At 57.7% G+C, this 7,481-nt stretch overlaps 1 long non-coding RNA gene across 1 annotated transcript; it reads right to left on the bottom strand.

The window, feature by feature from the left end:
- Positions 1–360: 360 nt before the first annotated feature.
- LOC139363105 (uncharacterized) lies at positions 361–7,147 on the bottom strand. The gene is made up of 3 exons (XR_011623004.1): positions 6,931–7,147; positions 5,948–6,199; positions 361–2,009 (listed from the first exon to the last, which is right to left on the bottom strand). It is a non-coding gene; the product is annotated as an uncharacterized lncRNA (long non-coding RNA).
- Positions 7,148–7,481: the final 334 nt, after the last annotated feature.

Below are 7,481 nucleotides of genomic sequence, written 5' to 3'. Positions count from 1 at the left end.
AATGTAACCCCAAGGCCCTCAGGTTGTGGGGGACATGGGGACCAGAGAGAGATGGCGAGAGAGGCCAACCTGAGATGCTGGGACCACAAAGAGATGGCAGGAGAGGCCGATCTGAGATGCTGGGACCACAAACAGATGGCGGGAGAAGCCGACCCACGCTGCTGGGTCAGAGGCAGGGGCTGCAAGCCAGGGGCAGCCTTGAGAAGCTGGAAGCATGGAAGGTGGCCGTGTGGCTTCTCTCCTGGAGCCTCCAGGAAAGGGGGAGAGGTGGCTCCAGGGAGAGCACATGGGGCACCTGCACCCCAAGAGAAAGGAAGATGCTTTTAAAGCTCCAACTGGCTGAATTCAGAGGGAAATAGCATCACAGCCTACAAAAAGTGGGGTCTCTCTTAGTAAATTTCACATGTATTTACTGCACCGATGGAAACAAGACTCGTTGCCAATTATAATCTGCATTTGTGCTCCTAGCAGCATTGCCAAAGTGTGTTAAGGTGCATTATGTTACCCGGGCCCAGAAGCAGACGTCGGTGCAGGTGCCGCTGTCGCCATTTTAGAGATGGGACGGGCGCTGCGGCTCCGTGGGGGAGGCGGTTCTCAAGCTCACATGTGCTGCTGAGAAGGACGGTGATTTTCTCATTTTTTATGTCACCCCATCTCGGGGTTTGCAGGCAAACATCAGCAGACTCACCCTCTCTTATGAAAAGTAGGGATTGTTTCAAGGCCGAATTCAGTGCACTCTCCAGGTCTTAGAAGTGATGAAAATGTAAGTCCCTGAACTGCCTCACTTGGCGCTGAGTGACAATCCAGGAAAGCCCTCCCTGCAGGGTAACTTTGGGAGAAAGCGCGGGGAGACAGCAGCCCCTCCTCTCGCGGGCAGGCGGCTGGCTGAGCCCCCAGGCCCATGCCTGGACATCTTCTCCCTCCAAGCACAAAGACGCCCCTGGGCCCGCCCCAGCCCCTTCACCTGCCACCGATTAGGGGACCAGCATCCAGCCCGGGCCTTGTGCAGCGCTGCCCGCCACCCTCCTGCATTAGCACACTCCTAATTGATTAAGTGGATGACTGATTATTGGACCTGTGCGGTCTGCTTTCCAGACCCATTGGCTGGGAACGGAAAGCCACACTTGGCCCTCGGATGCAGCAGGAGCCCCCTGCCCCGGCTGCTCCAGGCTGCAGAGCCGAGGTGATTGGCGCCAGGCTGCCCACCGTGCCTGCCCCAGCAAGTGCATTGGTCGCGCCCTCGTGGTTTCTGCTCTTTGCACGTCAGGTCCCGGCAGGAGGCTGCAGTCAGACGCTGCTCAGCGTCCAGCAAGGGGCCACCCAGATCCCATCTTCCACAGACCCGCTCTGAGCCCCTCCTTCCCTCAGACCCACCGGAGCCAACTCTGCCCCCGCACAGCTCCACCGCCCCAGGCTCCTTCCCGCTACTGTAAGAGATCACCACAGGTCACGTGGGCCAGAGCCCGGCACTGCTTCTTGGGTGAGGCTCAAGGGGTCCTCACCCAGCACCACGGGCCCACCCTTATCTGGGAATCGGGCCTGGCCTGGAGTGATCATGAGGCCACATGACATGGGTGTGTCAGTCTCACCAATGTGTGTTTTCACAGGCACGATGGAGTCTGTTTTCTACAGGTGGGGCAGGGGTGTGCATATCCCTCTTAATACCAGCACGGGTAAGGCCAGGGGGTGGCAGAACGTAGAGAGAACCCGGGCACTGAGACACCAGTGCCGCCCCCCGCTGTCCATGAAGCCTGAGCTTCAGGCTGCACCGGCAGGACTTTTATTCATCACCCTGCACGCCGCCGTCCATCTCCTAGACCAGCGTGATTCCTCTGAGTGCAGCTGGGTCTCCTCCCAGTAGATCTGGTGACTCCAGCAGCATGGGCGCTGGGAACAGGACCAGGCTCGAAGGCGGACACGTGGACGCCTGAGGGCAGACCCTGGGCCACTCTCTCCCGGGGGTCTCCGTTCCTGCCTCCAGAGAGCTGGGAATGCCCCTTCTGGGACACCTGTTGGCAAGAAACCAGTTCAGTGGTCTCACTTCCAGAAAGGAGTCTGTGTTTTGACAGAAGTTTTCTGGCAACAGAACTCAGCCAAGAGGATGTCTGTGGGCGGCCCTTCCAGGGGCGTGGCCAGGCTCATGGGGGCCCTTCCAGGGGCGTGGCCAGGCTCATGGGGGGCCCTTCCAGGGGCGTGGCCAGGCTCATGGGGGGCCCTTCCAGGGGCATGGCCAGGCTCATGGGGGGCCCTTCCAGGGGCGTGGGCAAATGGGTGTCCTTTCCAGGGATGTGGGCAAATTGGTGGCCCTTCCAGGTATGTGGGCAGGTGGGCCACCCTTGGGGGGCATGGGCAGATGAGTGGCCCTCCGGGGCCGTAGCTCAGGCAGGCAGGTGGCCTTTCCAGGGACGTGGCACTGGCAGGTGGAATCTGTTGTCTAGGCAGGTGGACCTGGGCACTCCCAGGCCTGCTCCTGTGTGGGGGCTGCCCTGGACAGACCTCTCAGAGCCCATCTCACAGTGAAAGCTTGAACTTCCTGAAAGAGGCAGCTCTTCTCAGGACAGGCCACGACTCCTGCAGGCTGGGCTGTGGGGCTCCCAGATAACCCACGGCCTGCTGAGCGGCCGCCAGGAAACGGGGGCAGGGCGTCTGCCTGGCCTCGCTCCCTCCCCGCCGGGGGGTCTTCATTAGCCCCCCGTGGAGCACAACCAGCCAGCAGGCCTGACCCCTGACTCCCGCTCATTCTTCCACAGATTAATTCCCCAAATTGACAAATTAAGGGGCGCGGCGTGCCCAGGGTCATAGTCACACTGGGTTCTGGTCAGCATCAACCTGGCTTTAAACAGGGTTTGGACTGAGGGGAGGAGGAGCCCAAAGAGACCCACGCTCGAAGGGGAGGCAGAGGCAGGGTGTTCTCAGAACTCAAGGGACAAACCACAGCAGGCCAGGCCGCACTGCAGTGACGCCGAAAGCACCCTGCCCGGCATGGCTGTGGGTCCCTGGACGTGCAAGAGGCCTCCCGGGAGAAACCTGACAGGTACAAACCTTGGGCTTAGGACTAGGGTGCTATTGCCCGGGATAAGGCTTTGTATTTGTATAATATTTTGCAAAAATCTATCATTTGATCCCCACAACCTGTAACATAGTGAGGATGGCAGAAACTACCATCTCCACTTGTTTTTTTTTTAGAGAGTCTCACTCTATCAAGCAGGCTGGAGTGCAGTGGCACAATCTCAGCTTGCTGCAACCTCCGCTTCCAGGGTTCAAGTGATTCTCCTGCCTCAGCCTCCCTGGTAGCTGGGACTACAGGCACACGCCACCATGCCCAGCTAAATTTTGTATTTTTAGTAAAGACAGGGTTTCACCATGTTAGCCAGGATGGTCTCGATCTCCTGACCTCATGATCTGCCCACCTCACCATCTCCACTTTCAAATGGGGAGGTGAAGTGACTTGTTCAAGGGCACAGCCAGTTCCAGGGGGATAAAGTTTCCTCCTGACCTCACCCCTGAGCTCATTCCTTTACCCCACTCTGCATATCAGAAGATGCTGCAGTCCCCAAGGCTTGCCACATACCAGGGTGTTGGTGACAGAAAGAAAGATGTACAGATTTGGCAAGAATAGCCAATCCATTAAGCACTTCTTACTGAGTGCCTTCTGTGTGCAAAGGACTGCATCCATCAGCGTCTGAGGGATCTGGAAGCCCCAGATGTGGCCCCATCCCCGGGGCTCAGCAAGACGAGGAACACAGACACAGACAGCCCCTGGGGAATGCCAGGAGGGACCCCCATTTGGAACCCCACAGCAGGAGCTCAAGAATGCCCTCTGGGGCAGGATGGCTGGAGGCCCCTGCAGTGAAGCCCACGGCACTGGCTGGTAATGATCCCACTGGCCCATCTTGGCCTGTGGCTCCGGTCCCCTCCCTGCTCTGCCAGAGGGTCCAACACCCGCAACCATCTGTCACCCTCCAGGTGAGGCAGGAGAGCACCGGCCCTGCGTCCTATTTGTCCCATTTGTCCAGTGGAGCAGCCACCAACCCTGACCTGGGCCACGTGCTGGGCCCCTCCTGGCAGCCCGTTCTGCTCCCGAAGGCCCCAGCTTAGTCTGGGATGCGGCCCTGGACACTGGGCTTTACGCAGCTCTGAAGTGATCCCAGATTCCTGCCCAGGTCAAGCTCAGCACTCAGCAACCACAGGCACCCAACAACGGGCAGCAGCTCCAGAGCGCGGAGAACTCATGGAGCAGACATCAGGTGCTCCAGGTACATCAGCAATTCAAGATCATCCCCACGGCAGCCCTCCTTCCTCGGAAGGATTTTTTCCCACTCTCCTCAGATGAAGACACGGAGGCCTGAGAGCTGGGGGCCTCCTGGGGCCGCACAGCCGGTCAGAGGCCAACACCGGGCGGAGCCAGGCCATACTCTCCCTGCAGGATTCACAGTCTCCCCAAAGTAACCACAACAAGGGACTCTCCTGTCACCAAATTTCCTTTCAGTCACTTCTGCTTGTACTAATTCTGGCCCAACCATTCATTATATTTTTACAATTCTTATCTTGGTGTGTATTTTTTGACCCTAAAAATCCTAACTCCATTCCATCAATATTTTGTATATACAGAGTTCTAGCACAGTAAGTCATAAAATGTGCCTCTCCTGGCAACACAAAAATGTCTTCATGTTGCTTTTAAGCCCACCGATTGATGCTGTTGCCTGGATTTCCACTTGCGAGGCGTTCCTGAGCCTCGGAACGTGAGCTCCCAAACGCTCAGGCACCAGCTGTCTTAAGCCTAAATCTGCTCTCCGCCAAAAGGGTGGCATTAGATGGCGTCTCATTTTACATCTTTTCATTTTTATAACCACATTCCTAGGGTTTGAAGCTACTGTAGGTGGGTGAAGAAAGGAGTGGGGAAGAGCCAGTGTTGAGGAAGATCTGATTTACAGAGAAAGGAGCCTGCAGTCACCTCAGCAGAGCCTGTGGGTATGAGGCAGAAAAGCAAGGGACAGCGCTGTGGGGCGACTCTGACTCCTGAAGCATGTGCACACATGTAACACACAGACACACATATGTACACACACGTACACACACATGTACACACACGTACACACACAGACACACACATACACACAGACACACATGTACACACATATACACACACAAACACACACAGACACACACGTACACACATGTACACACACAGACACATACACACAGAGACACACACGTACACACATACACAGACACACGTACACACACGTACACACACAGATACACACACAGAGACATGTACACACAGAGACACACACACAGACACACACACACACAGAGACACATGCATATATACCAGTGCTGTGGGGGCGGCTCTGACTCCTGAAGCATGTGCATGCACACACACACACAGACACACACGTACACACACACATAGACACACATGTACACAGACACAGACACACATGCATACCAGTGCTGTGGGGGCAGCTCTGACTCCTGAAGTGCGTATACACACACACAGACACATACACACACGTACAGACACACACGCGTACACACACACACGCACTGACACACACATACAGACACACATACCAGCACTGTGGGGGTGGCTCTGACTCCTGAAGCGTGTGCATGCACACACACACGTACAGACACACACACGCACAGACACACACGTACATACACACACATACACATGCACCGACACACACACAGACACATGTACCAGTGCTATGGGGGTGGCCTCTGACTCCTGAAGCGTGCATGCACACACATACACATGTGCAGGCATATGCACGTGGACATATGTGTGTACACACACAGCACACACACATGCATGCTAAAGTACCTGTTTCCCTGAGATAGGGCCACACTCAGCACAGAGCTCACCAAGGGTCCCCTCCCAGAGATGTGCTCCCCCCACCACGCGACCCCAGATCGGCCAGGCGTGCAGGGTACTCACAGCTCACGTATGCTCATGGTGCCCTTGGCTTCATGGCCGGCTGTGCCAATCACGTGTGCTTCATCTCCGTGGCTTCTCTGACCATCATCCCACACTGTGGTGGGCGGAGCGGTGCCCCAATGATGGTCCATCCTAGACTCCAGCATTGGGGAATGTGTCATGCTGCATGGAAAACAGAATTCAGGCTCCAGATGAAATGAAGGCCGTGCCTGAGCTGGGGAGATTGTGCCGGGCCTGAGGTGCCACTGGGTCCTTGAAAGTGGGAGAGCAAATAGGCAGGAGTCGGGGGGACGTGGGTGAGAAGGGCTGAGCCCCATGGCCGGCTCTGCAGGTGGAGGACGCAGCCTCACACCACGGAACGCGGCCGCCTCAGGAGGCTGGAAGAGGCCTGGGGCTGGGGGAGGATTCTCCCTGGAGACTCCAGAAGGAACCAGCCCTGGGACAGCTTGATTTTTAGCCCAGTGGGATGCCTCTCAGACTTCAGCCACAGAGCTGTAGGATAATAAATTTGTGTTGCTTTAGGCCACCAAGTGTGTGACAGTTTATTACAGTGGCAACAGGAAATCAGTTCCCACTCCAAGGAGAAGTTCAGACTTTGATAAATCGTAAAGGAGGGTCTGTACATGAGAGGTCAAAACCAACGAGCTTCCAGGAGTGACTTCCCAGGGTGCCCTTTTCCGGGACCATCGCCGCAGTGACCTAGTGTGAGGTCCAGCCAGAGCCAGCAGAAGGGACCCGGCAGAAGGGACCCGCATGGCCACCTGGTTAGGCTCGCAGCCAGTGCTCCCTACGCCCACTTCCAGCTACAGACTCCCGGGACTTCACAGGAAACCCGCTGGCCACCGCCTGCTCCTGCCTGGAAGCTGGAGTTGGGAGTCAGGACTGCTGTGTGCTCAGCCAGACCCGCTGCTTCACCCCATGAGACTGTCCTCCTCCCAGTCCCAGCCACCCTGTGCCCGCCCCAGCCGTGGTCGCCGCCCTACCCGCAGGCCTGCCTCTCTCTGGGGACGGCTTGTGTTTCGGTGTGGGGTCATGCAGCCCATCCAGTCCCTCACACAGATCACCTGCCTCCGCTCTCCCAGCGTGGCCGCGCAGCCCGTCCGTCCCTCACACAGATCACCCAGCCCAGCGCTCTCTCCCCACAGGGCCCCGCAGCCCGTCCATTCCTCACACACATCACCCAGCCCAGCGCTCTCTCCCCACAGGGCCCCGCAGCCCGTCTGTCCCTCCCACAGATCACCCAGCCCAGCGCTCTCTCCCCACAGGGCAGCTCAGCCCGTCCATTCCTCACACACATCACCCAGCCCAGCGCTCTCTCCCCACAGGGCCCCGCAGCCCGTCCATTCCTCACACACATCACCCAGCCCAGCGCTCTCTCCCCACAGGGCAGCTCAGCCCGTCCGTCCCTCACACACATCACCCAGCCCAGCGCTCTCTCCCCACAGGGCCGCGCGGCCCGTCCATTCCTCACACAGATCACCCAGCCCAGCGCTCTCTCCCCACAGGGCCCCGCAGCCCGTCCATTCCTCACACA

The sequence above is a fragment of the Macaca nemestrina genome, chromosome 5, assembly GCF_043159975.1.
Source record: "Macaca nemestrina isolate mMacNem1 chromosome 5, mMacNem.hap1, whole genome shotgun sequence".
Classification (NCBI taxonomy): Eukaryota; Metazoa; Chordata; class Mammalia; order Primates; family Cercopithecidae; genus Macaca; species Macaca nemestrina.
The sequence above is the reverse complement of the archived record's forward strand: the minus strand, read 5'-3'. Positions and strand labels throughout refer to the sequence as shown.